The sequence below is a fragment of the Cebidichthys violaceus genome, unplaced genomic scaffold (genome assembly GCF_023349555.1).
Source record: "Cebidichthys violaceus isolate CVI_PGR_0920_01 unplaced genomic scaffold, fCebVio1.0.p SCAF_2, whole genome shotgun sequence".
Classification (NCBI taxonomy): Eukaryota; Metazoa; Chordata; class Actinopteri; order Perciformes; family Stichaeidae; genus Cebidichthys; species Cebidichthys violaceus.
The window spans coordinates 22902833-22921040 of NW_027176372.1; positions in this window are offsets into that span (position 1 = coordinate 22902833).

Here is an 18208-nt window from a genome sequence, read left to right on the forward strand (position 1 = left end):
TAGGCTGTCTTCAGAGTCAGGTTCCTGGTCTTCGGTTGTTTTCGGGCGTATCGAGTGAATAAATAGAATATGATTCCCTGACATCCCCGTCCTGAAAGACAAGATCTTTTTTATTTTTTGTTTCATTTTAATTACTTATCAAAAGAAGCCTCGAGGCTGAACAATGTTCATTAGTTCAAAAAATAAAAAAGGAATTAGAAGATTAAATTGGACGTGATAAAATATCGCTGCTTTAGATTACACGAGGTGTCGTGCTCCATTAATCGTCCGCCGACCCCGAGGACCCAAACCGCCGACCCTCAACTTCACAGCTACTGCCCGAAAGTGCCGCCCTTCCTGCCTTCTCACAGCGGGGCGTCGTAACAGACGAGCCACCCGTCTCGCCCGTTGAACAGGAAACTCTCCCACTCCAGAGTCCAAACGGCAGATTTTCAGGGTGGATTTCAATCCACATCCTGACATTTTACTTAGCAACAGTTTGGCCTTTTCATTATGTCGGCTCCGTTGGGCGCCTGCTTACTTGTTGTTTCTTTTCCCCTCACCTGCGACGATGTCGTTAAAATGGAAGAAAAAAAAAAACACGACGCTAACACAACACGCGTGTTAATAATAGGACACGGTGGCTCGGTTAACGCGGCAGCTGGTGTCCCCCTGAAGGAATTGGATGGTTCATCTGTTCGATCAATCTCCTCAATTATCAATCAAGCGAGATGATTCCCCCGCTGCTGTACAGGTGAGGGGTTCGGTTGAGGTTATTCAATAATTTGAATGAGTGAGACGAGGAGGGGGAAAAAAAAAAAAAAGAAGAAGAAGAAGAAGAAGAAGAAGAGGGCAATTATGGAGACTCAGAACCTACGGAAGTGGAATCAATCTGCTGCTGGTTCTGACGGTGAACTTGCAACCGAACAGCATGTTTATTTTTAAATAAATGAATATCCCCTTTTCTTGAATGCATGAAAAAGGGGGGAGGCGGTGTTCCAAAAAGCATGAGGCTCACCTAAATGTGCCCAGAGCTCACATCCACTCTTTCAAGGCTTTAATCGAGTTAACGCACACATAATCACGTTATCGCCTGCTCTCTCTTTATCCAGGTAAACCTACTTGTGAGGCTGTTGTTGCTCATACAGTACGCCGCTATCGTTTATTATTAATAGACAAAAAAACATAGTATATAAATCATAAAAAAAACGTGTCAATACAGCCGCTGTTACACTCTACCCTGCACATGCAAAAGGCATTGATTGTGATTATATAGTGATTATGTATTCTGCATGCCAGCCACGCAGCACCAAGAGTGGAGGGGAGCGTTGAGGGGGCTTTGGCGACCGTGGGACCCCCTGCTGAGATGAGAGGGGAGGTAAGAGCCAAGGAGAGCAGAGTGTGGGGAAGGCTAACCAATCGGCTGTACGCTGGGAACGGGACCAATCATGGCTACAGCTCGGGGGGCTCTGTTGCTCCCTGTCTCTCTGTAATTTTGCCTCACATCTCCGTCTTATTTACTTCTCTCTAATCTTTCTCTCTCTCTCTCTCCAACTCTTACCCCTATTCTTCACCGCTGTATGCCTCGTGGATCATGTGATCAGGCCTCACACGCTTCCCTTAGTCTTACCACAAACCCTCCGGTTCCTCCCTCCTCCTCCACCGAACACTTCCCCCCCCCCTGGCTTCTTATTCACCGGCCACCCTGCTTTGCACAAAGTCCACTCCCCTTCGGTCGGATTATTATTCTGTCTGCAGTCACTAAGGAGATGCACACACCATCCATCACAATGTACAAATTCTCAGTGCGCGGATTCGGTCGGGTCCTAATTAAAAAGCCTTTCCGCTCGTTTTCTTGAGAGATAATTAGACTTTCATCTCACCAGGATGCCACATCCATAGATCCATTCTCTTCCACCAGGAAAGCCCTATAGGAGACCAAATAAATTCAAGGGTCTTTAACCACTCTCCTCGAGGGCACCAGTCAATAATTAAAGATATCTTTCGTCTGCCGTGAGCGAAAAAGAAAAGAAAAAGAGGCTAATATCTTCAATTCCGGGAGAAAATGAGTTAAAGTGAACGGGGACTATTAGAAACTTTTCCTTTTGAATGGAGGTTGAGGTTACGCCGTGCAGTGATCAGGCTTCGTATTGTGGAGTTTAAGACATCGATTTTTTTTTATTTATTTTTTTTAGCAACAACATTGGTTCAAGGGTCCACTTATAGCCGGTGCGCTGCAGCGCTTGGCTGTAACTCTGATGTGAGCTCGGAGGCCGTGGAGCTTTGGGCCTGATACGAGACAGCTGGAAGGGTTGAATTATTGAAGAGCACGGACCGGCTCTGAAACACGGGCCGTGTCCTCCCAGCTGCTCCGCCGACACTTCAGCAGTCGTCAGACGTGTGCAGTTAACAGGGTCCATCTGTTATTGAGGCGCAATGAACACAGTCAGAGCCGCGGAGGAATGAATCACCGCCACTTTATTAATGCACGACAATGGCAATGATTGCGCCATCCGTACCAGTCGCAATGGTAATAATTATGATATCTCTGATTATAATGATGATTGGAATGCAGATGATGGCGGCGGAGATGATGATGATGAGGATGATAATGAATGTGATGTGTGTCTGCTATGATGATGACTGTGCACAAAACAAAAAAAAAAAAAGAACTTCAACATGGAGACAACATTCACATTTATGCTCATTATGCATGCATGAAACAAAAATCGATTTGCATATCCGTGCCGGACGAGAGGACCTGCAGGACCGGAGGAGAAAAACAACAAAACATTAAAAGTCACTGTTGCTGTAATTGTCGACAGTTTGGTACGAAACACCTGCCAAATTGAAAAGTCATCATTCTAATGTAGAACAGGCCAGCGATGAAAAAGCACGCAGAGTGTAACCTCCAAAAATCAATAAGCAGCCGGCCTTTCATTACATAAGTGAAATTTGTATTCATCTCATAGATATATATTTATCCCACTTATACCCTTGGCTCGGGAGCAAATTCATTTAGTAATGATTACCTGACTCAGGTAAACCCAATTTCCATTCACTTGTTACCCTGAGTCTGGTGACAAGGGCGCAGCCAGGGTCACTTTTCAGCAGTTTTTGGATGCAGGCGCACCATCAGCACTTGATGTCATTGACTCGGTGTGTGTCTGCATGTGTGTGTGTGTGTGTGTGTGTGTGTGTGAAGGGGGGGGGGGGGGGGGGGGGGGGGGCGTTGCAATGACACGAATCGGGGAAGTGCACGTCGGCGTCGGTCGGTGCCGTTGCTCGGTTTGAAGGCTGTCAGCGAGGCAGCGTGGGCGTTCGGCTTGTCTCGCTCCCCTCGAGAGCCGCATCCGGATAAAAATAGTCCACCGCGCAAAGACGCCGAAGGGGTTGTGGTGTACGTACACGATACGGCCGGACGTGGAACTTGGATAAACTGTGGGAAAGTATCTTAAAAAGGTGAAACGGGGGCTTGATTTAAGGGAACGCGTAACAGCTGGAGATGTTGCTGTCAACAGGAAGTGCTTTAGCCCAGAGGTAGAAGCCGTCGCTTCATGACATGTCGAAGGGACCTTTTGCTTTGTGCTACTCTCAGCTAAAAAAAACCAAACAAAAACAAATCAGAACAGCTGATTCATTTGCTTTGAGAATTAAATAAATACATAAGTACATGGCTCGATACTGCAAAATTGCTAAAATGATTCCTAGTAACTGAAAATGTCGGCCACAACGGCCACTTTCCATCAATATGCTGTTGCGTAACTTTTAGTCTTTTTTTTTCTCCCGCTGATGAACATGAAATCCTCTGAGAAAGAAATCAATGCTCGTCGTTCTTTTTAATACCGAATGACACATTTCTAAGAAATTCACATTTCTGTTAAACACTAAGTTTTTTTTTTTTTTTTTTAATTGGAGCTTTTATGTGATTCTTTGTGGAGAAAACTCTTTTACAGAACCGTCGATTAAATCGTAGGACGTGGAATTTCTTTGGTCGAGGACAGCGCTGACCCCCGACTCTCACATATAGATACAGTACCATGGCTGACTTAATGATGGGACGGTTAACTAGTATATTATGTACATTAGTGTCGCATAGCCAGACCTATCTCCACACCGCATCATCAATCTGGTTCAGGGGGGAAAAACCTGGCTTGTGTGTATTCATTTAAACCAATAAGAACAGGAGGCAGCGACGGGTGTCCTTGTGGAAATAGTCCGCCATCGTCTGCAAGCTAAGAGTCTGCAAGGAGTCAGACAGTACATAAACCTTTCATACAGTTTTGGGATTGATTTTAACTTGTGAAATCTGGTCTGAACACGTGTGAACCTTAGCGGTGCTTTCATTACACACAACTTATGCAACTATCACGACACACAATGTGAATCCATAATCTCTGGTGACTTAATGACACCGCTGCCTGCTCAGTCGTGTTCCATCAATAACCTACAGCGGCGTACGGTGTTGAGAATACACACTTGGCTTAATTAGAAATGTAACGTACAGTAACAAATGACCTCATCGGATATTCATTAACGCATTAGACTACACCAATGTGTGGTTTTGTTTCACTCAAACAATACAAATCGAAACAAACAGACTAAAACCTCTGAAGACCGCGGCTGCCGGGCTCAGGACCGGCGCCAAAAGAAAACTGCAGGAAGGCTATTCTAATCTCATTTTATCCAAACATATTATCGAGCCATCCAAACAGAACCGGAATGGGCCACGGGGGAAAACACATTTTAATACAGATTCTGGGGTGTTTTTATTTTAACTAAGGCAGTGATTTTATGGCGGGGTAAAGTGTGCAGGGAGTAACTTTCAGCTGCATTCAGCTCTTGTAGAAGTAAAAAAGGCTTAATGAAGTTTATTTAACTCCTCAGGCCCATCCAGATAAAAACAGTTACCAGCTGCACGCCACCCGGCTACATTTGGAATTTCACAGATCATAAGGTTTGCTCGCAGTTTCATTTACACAGCCATTCAATTTGTTTCTCCCCATTACAGACCGCGGAGATAATTGCAGCTGACGCCATCAGCAGTCATTTTGTCCATCGAGGGGAGGCGTCGTCGTGTCGGGAGACGGTGCAACACAAGTTCGGTCTCAAGTTCATGTAATTACCATGTAAATTAATGGTTCGTCAGCCCGCGTTCAGTCGACGAACTCCCCCGCGGTGCCGAAATTAAACGTGTTGCTCTCTAGCAGCGAGGGCAGATGTACGCTGCCGCACGCCATCTTGTTTCCCATACAATCACTCGGGATCCAGCGCACTTATGTGTAAACCGCACTTTCATCCCTCCCGAGACGTTGCCCCCCGACCGTGGGGGTTCTCATTAGCGCTCGTATCAGGTAGGAGTAGCGCGGCGTCATACGCTTGATCTCCATCAATTTACTTTACTTTCGTGAGGAGTTCTGTCACGCGCACACCGGTTCCTTTGGTTCTAGAATTCCTCGGGAATTCTTTTTGAAGAGCATATTGTTTACAAGTTTACTGAAAGCGGACAGCACGGCATTTCTTCTCCCGTTAAACGACCTATTGGCGATGGTATTGGTTCTCCTGGATCTTAGTCTGTCTCTAATTAGTCGCTGTGAGCATCTGACAAGAACAACAACATCTTTGTTGCTCTGCAGGGGGGGGGGGGAAGCAGAGGGTCACACTGTGCCGAGCTGCAGCACAAGAGAAACACATTTCAGCTTAACAGCTAAATTTAGATTCGCTGTAAAAATTCATGCAAACCCCCCCCCCAAAAAAAACGACAGTTGTTCAGTGACATAGGTGTGTAGTAATCTAACCGTGAACGTGTGTCTCCCAGCAAGGAACGCAGCGAGGAACATGACTCCGTCGCCACGTCAGACACGCGGAACCTAACCTAACGAGGATTTGTTTTTGAATAACGAAACAATTTCGAGACAATTTTGGAATAGGGAGTGCCGTGGCGTGTAAGGCGCATTAGCCTTTGCTTTTGATTCCCGTGCTGCTTTAGGGGGAGATGTTCAAAGCTCTTCCACGGCAAAAAAGAAAAAAAGAAAAAGCCGCCCGCTTTCAAAGACCCCCCGCTGCTCGTGTCAGAGCATCGGTTCTCTCTGTACTCCATAAATTAAAGCTATCCCAAATGTCTCGTGGCATAAATGGAAGCTTCAGTCCTCCGCACGCATTAATTAGGACTAGAACACAACCTTGCCGTATACTCGTAAACACAAAGTGGTTTCTGTAACGACTTCAGTGCAGAAAAGGTGTTAACTTCACTTGATCCACATTACAATGTGTGGAACTAAGAGTCTGCTGGTTGTGAGCCAGTTGTTAAAGTGATTATATCAAATGTCACCATCTGTTCTTGTTTATCGTCATCATCATCATCTTTTTGCTCACAATTAACAGTAATCAGGTCTGATCCAGGTGAACGGGGGAGAGAAGTTTGAACAACATTTCAGGGTTCAGCGTTCTGTTGAAAATGTTGAAACTTTGCCACCGATATCTGCGATTACAAAAAAAAAAAAAAAAAAGGCTTTGTTTAATAGAATATTGATGAAAATGCTGTCCCCACCGGGAATATACATTATTGCATATTCCCACCACAGAAACCCCAGAGGTGAGAGGATTGATTACATTTCCCTGTCTTCTCATGCCCTAATTAAAGATCTAAGGGGTCGCCCCGCATGGGAGGACTAACTCCACCGTTTCATCTGCTCGCCACATCCCCCTGGTCCATGCAACAATGGCGCACCTCGTCTTTTACCTCATATACTTAAACTCACTTGTGATTTGGGCCGCTGAGATTTGGCGGATTCATGGGCGAGTCGTACGCAAGCACAGACGGCAATTCAAAACACCTACAGTATGTGATTTTCTGCGCTCCCTCCAATTATGACGTTTATGCATTATTTTCATCTGTGAGAAGAAATGGAAATGACATAAAAATATTCTCATTTAGGCTCCTGAAACTGTCAAGAGAAAGAAGAAAGTGACAGAAGAAGGGAATCATCACAGCTTCTTCCCCCTCGTACCGTCCCACGCCACCGTAAAACAGATGGCGATGCATAAATGTTAGTCGAGTCCATTGATTTGGTCGACAGGTGCCAATCAAAAGCGTCGTCGCTTTGATGACGGCGGAACGCAGCGCGAACACGCTTCATTATGCTTCCTCATTATCTGGAGCGAAGCGCGCCAGAAACACTTCGACCAAACGGACCTCTCGCCTCCACGACGGCTTCAATCCAAATCAATAATTCTCTCTCCAACCTTAAAGAGAACAATGATCAAAAACAGGGACTCCCGGCACTCCGGAGGACCTTTTTCCGTTAGCTTGGCGAGGAATTGGCCTTAAAATTGAATTTGGAAAAATCAGCATGGCTAAAAACAAAACAAAATCTTTACCAAGCAAATGAGCGAACATTGTCTTTTGGTATCCGAAGTCCGCGGGGAGAGGAGAGGTGTCCAACCCTGATTGGAAGCTCTGTTGCCAACAAAGCAATTCAATTGAAGTACACAGATTGGTTATTTGTCTCAATTCGTCCAAATAATTCCTGCTACATTCATCCTAATTAACTTCAATTGAACTGGTCGGGTTCTAGGAAGCGGTGGGAACAGTGGTCCAGCGTCCAAAAAGGAACCGATTTTGATTACTTTGCCATGAATTATATATCAATTTTCCATCCCAAGTGTCTTTTTTAAAAAGCACTCCGCCGAGTGGAAAATGACTTTGAGCCATTATGTTATCTGTGGAGATCAGGCAGATGTTCCTTGAAGGCTGCATTCAAGAGGCTTGTGCAGAACACAGCAGAGGACATTCTTCCTCCTCTTTCATCTCAGAAGAGCGTTACGGTCGAACTCCGTTTGAATGACACCGGCAAACAAAACACTTATGGAATATGACATCCACAGCTCTGATCGAAGAAAACTCAGAGACTAATTGAAATAAACGATCAGATCTGGATTTCATTTAAAGACACCGCTTCTGAAAAAGACGACAAAGACGTACAACAGTTGGCCTTGATCTGCACATAAAAGCATTCTTTACATACTAAGAGTGAACATAACAAAAACACTTCTGTGCTCAGAGTTACTCATATCTGTAGGCTAAGCATCATTTGCACATAACTGATTTTTCTTCTGGAATTAAATGAGGTATGTCGTGTTAATATGTGGTGGTGGACTTTGTCCCCTTTGGACAGAGTAAGGCTCGCTGTTTCCAGCCTTTTGTGTTTGGATAAGTTATGTTCTATATTTACCTCAGAGCAGGATCTTCTCATCTAAGAAAGGATTTCCCAAAAATGTCAAACTTTTCCTTTAAATCTTGTCCGACTAACAATATATTTTGAGTTATGATTGGATTCTTTGTTAAATAAAACAATATTAGTCCTCACAGCTGGAACAAGAGTGAGTTCAGAGTTGTTTTCCTTCCTGCTACTCAGTTAAATAGTTAAAGTTCAGACCTATTGTTTCAGCCCTACATACGCACTTAAACCGTATTTAACACGCCAGCGCTTTCTTTCCACCAAAGACAGCTCTTAGTCCACGGCCATCACTTAAGCTTGGACAAAAGCATTTGGACATCCACAGGACCCCGGTCCTTAAGGACGGGTCAGGAACGAGTTCCGTCTTCAGCGCCGCATCTCGACTCACCGCCGCTCGTCTGCTTTACAAAGCTTCGGACTGACGCTCGCGTTCCTCCGTTGCAGAATTTCTGCGTCGGAAGTTGTCAGGAGTTTTTGACAAATTGCCGCAGCGGTTGTCGTCGCTGTTCGGCATCAGCGTGAACGGCAGCAAGGGAGCGTTTTCTAATGCTCAGAACTGTCCACAGACACGCTGCCGTGATGAATTAACATCACTACCTGCACATTGTCACACGGTTCAGTGTACAACAATTCCTGTGTGTGTGTGTGTGTGTGTGTGTGTGTGTGTGTGTGTGTGTGTGTGTACATAATGCTTGGTCATAGTCCAAAATGATACCAGAGGCTCGCAGAAAAATTAAGAAATAAGTGGGTCATTCCGTCAGAAATCAATCACTTTCTTGACTTGTTTTCTCCTGCGTGTTCAAATATCGACGAGGAGAGAAGATACGCGTCTTTAGGTCGGGTGGTGCTTCCAATGTGGGTCACCTTTGAGGCCCCTGTCCCCTGTCCCCCCCGTCCCCCGTCCCCCCATCTCCTGAATGGTTGGTCGTTCTTGTCAATCGACTCATTTAGTCTTCTCAAACACTCATTTAGGCGAACGTCCGTTTGAAAGTAGTGAGGCAAGACAGAGATTGATTTCTGACTGAATGCCCCCGGGTCTTATCACTCCAACGCTGAAAATGACTTTTCATAAAACGTAAATCATGTTCAAATGACAATTAAATCACTAAATATGATATATTTAATTATATTTATATTTAATATAGTGCTAAAATCTCTTGTAATTTAAACATCCAGAAGGAAATAAAGGGGAGCGGACGTACTGTTGCACTTTCTGGTGAAGCGTGGCATAAACGGTAAACATATTTCACTTTGCTTAAAGAAATTATTCCAATACAATTATGTTATTATTACGAGAGAGTTATTTCAATACATTACGGGTTGTAGTTCCCCACACATTGAACACATTCATTGCGCTTTAGAGGGCAAGGACTAGAAGCCTCCGCGCTGCCAGTGAAAGCATTGTTCTCGCTAATTAGCACATTTTCCAGCATAATGTCCTCTAAGTAGGTTATTTACAAACCCATTGACGGTCATTACTTCACCGGCTAAATGAAGTGCAGATTGTATAAGGCGAGAAGGTGATTTAAACAGATTCACTGCGGATAACGTTCAGGTTAATACATTTTCTAAATGGAGAAAGTAGGTCATATAACCAGAGTTGTAGAGCAGGAACTTAAAAAAAGGTATATTTTACTTTTTTTTTTTATTATTATCTGGTGTTTTGTTACTTAAAGGAACAGTGTGTAGCATTTCAGGGAGATATTATACTCTACATGCAATCCTGTGTTATGTATTGTGTCCATGCATGTTTTCGTGTCGGCTACAGTACTTCTCCTACAGAAGTTGCAGCGGGTTGCAGTCTGCAACCGCACCGCTAGATGCTGCTGAATCCTACGCACTGCACCTTTAAGAAGAACTGAAAAGGTGCTGACAATATGCATTGTTACACTTACTGTACGTACAGTTTTAAGTCACTTTAAGTCCCCTTTTTACATATGAAATGACGCATTAAGACCATTAAAAATAGTCCCTGTAGATTCTACTTCAAACACATCACACATCCGCCTCGTGACGGCGGAGGAACACAGTCCAGCGCCGACTCAATGAACGGATGACATCACATGGTGGCAGTGTGGGATATCAACTCCTTAAAAAAAAAAAAAAAAAACGCTCATTGATTTGCAATACATCAATCACATGTCGGCTATAGACCGAGAAAGACACGTTATTGATCTGCAGTGGAGAGAGGGATGGCAATTACTCGCGTAGCAGAGACCCACCGAGGCCTCAGAGAATTGTCCAAAGTTAATTCGACGTGTAAAACGATACGAGTCACTAGAATTACCAGTTGTTCTCCGCCGCCGCTGATGGTTTGACCCCCGGGGGGCTGATAATGCATCTGTTCATCACTCTGCAAGTGGCTTACTGTACTTTGTACGGCCGTTGTTCTTCGTAGGATTGTAATGAAATTAATCTGTTTCCAGTAAAACTAAAGAGTGATTAGTCTCAGTGGCGTGAAAGTTTTGGAAGTGAAAACAAAGTGAGGTAAAAAGAAAAGGAATAACCAAACAAGTGAAAGGGAGCCGACCGTTTCATTTATCTGTTTGTGCAAGTTCTGCAAAGATATTTAAATTGGATGTACTTTTTCCAATTATTTGATAACAATCCCTTGTCAGAAAGTCTTTCGACAATTCTTAAAAAATCCTTTAGGAATCAAATGGGAATTTATCTTATTTTGGAACCAATCCTCTCAGATTCGTGGCCCAAAGGAAAGATCTCTGGGCCAAATTCTCCTCTGCTCTAAATTCGTTTTTTTTTTTGGCACTCCGAGGGTTCAAGAGTAATTTTGAGATAACTTCCCATATTAATAAAAGACATGATGACATAAGACCTAAGAAGCAATTATTTACTCATTAAATGGGTTAGCAGGTTGGCCTGCAGCTGCGAGGGCTAATTAATAAAGGTAGGTGGCTCAATCCCCTAACGGGAGGCTGTATTCCCCGTGTGAGAAGTGACTGAGGGCTTCCACAGGTTCCTTCTTCAGGACACAAGAACACCGATACAAAGTCACACGAAGGCCCTTGACCCCAAAGTCATCCAGTCACAACGTCTGAAGTTTCAACAAAGGACTACATGGAGGAATACAAGAGAGGCGAAGGCTGATGTCAGACTGACAGGTTGGAAAGTAATACTGAGGATGATGAGGACGTGTCTTCCTCTTCAACTCTTTACATGTTGTCACCTGTCCTATGTTTCAATACTCATGCACAGCAAAGAGTGCAGAGTGGTGCTTCAATACGAGTCCGTCACACTGATCACACGACACCCCTCTAACACGCCGTAAATGGTTCGGTCCTCAAAACGTCGGAGCGTTGTGTTTTAGAGAGTCGTACGACTGCGTTCATATTGAAATATGGAAAAAGACCAAAACCAATAACCGATCGATCCGACTAATCCGTGTCTGTGTCTGCAGCCGATTCCTCTGTGCATTACAACCCTTTGAGCAGGAACAGGCCGGGCTGATGGAGCGCTGTGTTTCTCCAAATACCACCACCGCTTTATCGTTCAGACGATCCCACAGTCAGCCGGCCTTTATGCTCACCAGTGCGGCAAACGTCCCCAACAAATGCCCTATTTACTCCCGTTTGATTAACGTTTGTTAGACACTATAAAGCCCAGCTGTTTCGGGAAATTATTTAGCCTACTTAAAAAAAAAAAAAAAAAAATTGGAAGTGTATATTTGTGACCCGTTTTACGACTTCGGGGAGAATGAATGGGGGCTGAAGTCAGGAAGTATTAAGAGACACGTTGTAGTTCTACATCTCTATCGCTCACCTCTACTGTAAACGCACGACCTTCTCTTCTATACAGCCGAATCATCTTCAGTAGAATGACACTTTTATTTCATTTAGCACATCATATCTATTTGTGGCCATATTTTGAGGTGCCCATCAACTCCTATTTGGAGTTCTGCATGCATCTAGAAAGAGGATACAAAAATTAGCAGCAGCATTTTTGCTGGGTATTCTGGATTGCAGTTTTCACAATCGCAGGTTTTAAATGAACACATCTGCATAGATTTCCTGCAACAGAAAGAAGAAGAAGAAAAAGTTCTGGATATAGCTCTGGCCCTACAGTAGCTGAGCTTGAGAGCAAATTACATGTCTGCCAGGAATACAATGTCAGAAATAATTTAATCCCCACCATCAATCACGGTGGCTTGGCAGAAAGAAAAAAAAAAAAAAACCTGGAATGGCCTCCACCATCACAATGTTCCTCAGCAGCATCGGGGAGTTAAAAGAATGAAAATAAAATAAAAAGTTAATCAGTCACTCCATCAAACATCTGAATCCCACCTCAGCACGCCGAGGTTATACTCCTCCCCAGACTCTGGTGTGTGTGTCTTATCAGGACTTCTCAGGCAGCAGGGAATAGAGAGCGGGAACACCGCCGACGCTGGAGAGAGAGCTTCCTCTTCTTGCTCTCTTGTGCGTGAAGAGGAATGTAAATCTCCGGAGTAATACCTGTGGTTTTTTTGTGATACATTTACCGAGACGTTTTCTCCTCTAACGACATCTCGAACCCGTCTAAAACACATTTCCGAGACGTTTGGGGGATCACGTTTTTGGAGCTAGTGTACTGGAAGAATCCTGCAGTTCCCCTGTGTGGGCAGCACTGTATTTTCAGGAGACCGTAGTCCAACATCCATTCTCTCCTTTTCCTTCTTTATTTTATTAAATGCCGTTATGCCGGCTTTACAATTATTCAAACAACCACAGCCAGCTCAGCAGGCCGTCACCTCAGCCACTTGGAGATCTCGGTGTGAGCCGCAATTCAATCTGCAATCATGCGACAGTCACGCGAGCGCGAGACTGCGGCTCTGTCATTAGACACACTGTGTCATAAGTAGAATAGCCAAACAGCACTGGGTAGTTAATGCTTCAGCCCCATCCCCTGGATCAGAGGCACAATTACATTGTGATTGACTTCGCCGGATCACTAAAGGTACTGACGAGCAACCGTTCTGTCACTTCCCTTCGTCTAAACGGCGCCTTCCCCCTCCCAGCAGAGCGACTTAAATGGACCCGCGGTGTGCGGGGGGGGGGGGTGGGGGGGCGCATCTAAATCCTCCGCCGAAGGCGTTTAAATGTATTGGTTGTGACAACGGGAAGCGGAGCAGTGAAGAGTGATTTCGATAAATGGTAAGAGCGTAATAGAATTAAGGAGCCTTGTTCCAGGTGGAACTTCGCAAGGCATCTTTAAATGTAGTTCTTTAAATGAATCCCCAAGTTTACATCAGTGTGTGTGTGTGTGTGTGTGTGTGTGTGTCTGTGTCTGAGGGCCTTCTTTGTTCAACTTTATTTAAATTGATTCCTGAGGAGAGGAATTTTCATATATTGGGCCAACAAGCTACAACTTATTGCATCATTTATCATAAAGCTGCAGCGTACAGAAGAGTACATTCTACCTTAGTGCTGGAGTACAGTGAGCAGGTTTCTTTTATTGTCTCAAGATAGATGTTGCTTACATTAAAACAGGTAAATAAAAGTCAAGGTAGTGTCAAATATGTCTGGTGTGTGTGTGTGTGTGTGTGTGTGTGTCATACGGTCCACTGGAGTATCGCAATGTTGTGTTGAGTTCTCAAACATTTAATTGATTTTAAATGCATAGTTTACTGTGATAAAAGCAAATTGCAGATCCCGATGTTCTGATTGCATAAAAACAATATACTGCCTCGCGTACAGTATTGCAGTATATTGAATGGTAACCCGTGTATCGTGATGCGTATCGTATCAGATTCTTGCCAAAACAAAGTCCCGATGCTACCAAATATTGACACGATGCTAAAAAAAAAAAAAAGATCAGGCAAAAGAAATACTGTTAAAAAAAAGGAAGAGCTCCAAGGTTTTGCAGCTGGGGAAACATTGGCATAGCGCATAAAAGCTTTAAACTATTTTAATGCCACCATTATCTTACAGCGGAGCACACCGCGCCTCGCCGCACACGCCCGGAAACACGCTCTTCATTCATTTAACTTTCGTTAGAGAGGAGGAGGACGTACAGCAGGTCGTAAATTTCTCCCAAGAATTCATCCGCCCACGCACAGCGTCGTATCATTACGCTGTAAAGCACACTCTGGTAAACTTGCGTATTTCTCCCCCCCCCCCACTCCCCAGATGACATCTCGCTGGGCAGCGTCTCCAGCGTTAGTCAGAAGTCTGACTGTTAGTTAGAAGCGCATGCATGGATTTATCTTTAATCCGGCATGTCTTGACAGTCTGTTCAGCACGCTTCAAACTAAATGAAAAAGCAAACACTGGATGGCCTCAAATCCTGGTTTGCAGGAGAATCAAACGTTCCGTCACGAACGGTGCAGCTGCATCTAAGCTCCTGAAGCCTCCGTAGACGGCTGACTGACTATGCAGATTTGCTAACATGATCTCGAGAGTTGACGTGATTGGATGTTTCAAAAAAAAACAACACATTGTACGGTTCGTACAATGGATGGGCTCAAAATGAGGAATTGTTACTGAATGACATGATGTGCGCAGTATGCAAAAGAGTGATTTTACATACAGCGACATGCAATGGAGGCGCTTGTGTGACTTATCTCAGAGCTGCCTGACAACATGAGCATAATGAAAAGAAAGCTCCTGTACGAGTGTGTGTGTGTGTGTGTGTGTGTGTGTGTGTGTGTGTGTGTGTGTGTATGTATGTATGTATGTCTGAACAATGCACACCATCAGTATCCAAAAGAAAGCAAGAACAACAGCAGCCATCGTCCCACTTAAAAACACGCCCATCCAGGTGAAACACAGAGTCCTGTAATCATGAAGCCTCTCAATGTTTGGTTTATTGTAACTTGTATATTATATATATATTGAACCAACATGTATGAATATATCACACAGCCATACCTTGAAACAAAAAAAGGGAAAGTTTGGAACACGAGGGAAAGATGAATGCGAGCATTATAAAACATGGTAGATGGTAAATCACCATATTCTCATGTTGTAATGAAAATATTAATATAAGCACTAAAACCATTTATTGTTTTACCAACATATTACTGGTAGTTTTGTCTTGTTGCAATATTTTAATGAGTTTTCTCCATTATTGCCCTTTGCCCCCCCCCCCCCCCCCCCCCCACTATTACCATGTTGTCGCTGAGCTGTAATGTAAAGAGCTACAAAATGAACGTCGACACACTTATATAATAAACAAAAATTCTCATTGACAAAAAACGACAAAGCTTATAAGTGACAAGTCACCCAAACAAAGCCCAGTTGGCCAATAACAAACGTGTGAGAGAAGGCGTGTCCAATATATATTAGCAATTAGCTCGGTTTACGGTAATTGGGATTCCTTGGCTGTGCTTTAAAAAAAAGGGAAATATATATATCGGACAATTCCTCCAGTATTTTTTTGTGACTTCATGAAAAGTACTTCTCAGTTGGGAGTACTTTATAAAGTGATGTTGTTTGATAGATCTGGGTTATGTTTTCTCTGAGGACAGATCTGTTCTGAGGAATACTTCGTCCAGTGCCAGCCGTCAACTGAGGTTTCTTTTTCTTCTTCTTGTGGCTGACAGCTGCTATCGCAGCTTACCTAGTTGGCATTTTACCCCGTTTATCGCCTTTGAAAAGTCGACTGATCCTTCAGCGGACCTGTCACTGGTGCCATCTGAACTTTTCCCTTTGCAACTTTCTTACAAAGACGGGTCTCTGGACAAACCGATAAACCATCTGTTTTGGAAAACCATGGGAAAAAAAAAAAAAAAAAAAAAACTCACAAAAACAGATAATTGACTTTGCTGGCATTCAAGATAAAAGTAGAAAAACTCTCGGGATGGCAGTAGATGTTTTCTGTGTTCATAGGATTAATTGGAAAAAATGCTGATTTGCTAAATTGTGTAAAACACTTGATGGATACTTGGATGGAATTCCCTCAACTCAACGCATTAGTTAACCGTTCGTTCTCAGCATCTACAGCATCAACAGACCCACGAAGGAGAGAAAGTTTAATATCAAGATGAACAACTCAATTTAGCAGATTCTTAAGCTGACATTGGGGGCCCAACTTGTTAACAATGAAACAGAAAGTCTGAGAAATCTCAGCCATAAGATTACTTTATTTCTAAAGAACAATTTATACATAAACACCATTTATTATTGACAAACCAACCTATCTACGGTATCTCCCAAAGGCCCAATTTCAAGAACTAAGATAACCCTTTTGTTTCTTCTCTTGGCTGTAAGACGCATAAAGTTCTAAATATGAAGTCAATGAGACAACCCAGGAGAAACGGCATCGCTATTGGATTCATTAGGAACAATATCCCTGCATGGCACCTACAGGCAGCTAGAAATACTTAAAGGTTGGGTTTGGTTAGCTGATCATGCTAGAGAGAGATCAGCCACCTCCAACTTCTACCTCCCAAATACGTCTTATCTTTAAAAATGTCCTGTTTTGTTCGTATAAAAACTACAGTCGGTCAGCAGCCGTCCATCAGGGAAGAGGACATTGTCCACCAGGTGTCTCACACACGGCGGTGCTGTGGTTTGGATATCCACACGTCTCTTTCACCTGCGTTGACATTGCGTTGTACCCTCTGAGACTGTTACGAAAGGACATTACCAAACAAGCTGAAAGGACATCGGTGACTGATGAAGTTATTATTAAAAAGCTATTCTTTTAGCAGCTGTTCTTTAATTTCGATCAATAACGCTGGTGAAAGTAATAATACTCTCTCTCTCTCATCCATTCTCTCTCCGTCAGCCACCCCTGTCAAAACCACACTAGGACTTCCCATTGTTTAAGGAAAAACCAATGAATAAAATATAAGTGAAAATTGTATTTTTCGTATGAATAATGTAAAAGAGGGCACGCTGTTGGCGTCCACGTCTCAAGGTTAGACTATATTGTTAGTTCCCTCCGCCCGGCCCACGCTTTGTTCTTGTTTGGCAAGAAATGAGAGGATCCAATTCTATCAAGTTCCCTGTTCTGAGGGACACTTTGCCTCCTCCGTTGGGATATGTTATTCCGAGAAGTTAAAAAGGAAAACTCCAGACCCAGCAGGAGGTACGCAGTGTCAAGGCGGTGCCATATGGTGCGACTTGGAGAGCGCGCCAAAACTTTTCACCACGACCCGTCTCCCTTCCACTCTGTCACGATCGTCTGCTTCTTCTTACCAGGAGGCAAATTGAAGGAGATGAAGAAAAAAGGACCGACGGAACATTGATTTATGTGCTCAAAATGATTAAAAGATGAGACTTAACCGACGACTGTGTGCTGAAACTGTTCAATGTGTGACTTGTAATCAAAGTCCAAACCATTAAAATCTAAAAGCTTTGCATTCATCGTTGGTTTGCTCGTTGATAGGCCAATAAGATCTGCATCGGGCGGCAAGGTGAACCGTGTTAAGACGGTCGTGCAAATTTTATTTTTACGAACAGAACCCAGCAGGGAAAACAAGGAGCGGAGCTCAGGTTTCCACAGGACTCACTGTAAGCCACACTTACAAAAAAAACAACCAGAACATCTGTGAGCCCGGTAGACTTTTCTGGGCTTCTGTATCGATCGTCTGCTCCCTTATTTATAGCATACAGAAAAATAAAGTAATCAATCATGATACATTTGGGCTACGGTACATTCCATTTCAAAAAAAGGGGTTATCTTCTGTTTTTCTGCAGTCCTTTATAGAAAAATAAAACCCTTTCAGAACTCACATTTCTTATTTTGATACTCTGGATCTGTCTGAGGCGAATCCAAAAACTTTCACTAAGTCACGCTGAAGTTACTTTTTGGACTTTCACAGTTGTTCTTGTCATAGATATATGTCGCATCATATGTGCCTTCATCTATGTTTTAATCATTATCATCATCATTATCCCGATTAACCAATGGTACGCTCTCTCGTTCATCCGCCTGGTTATCAAGTTGAATTTTTAACTTCACGAGTTGATGAGGACCGCTGCCTGAATGTCCAATTAGTTTTGGTCTCTTGTTCTCATTTTGGAAAAAGAGGTGCAGGCTCAGACTAGACT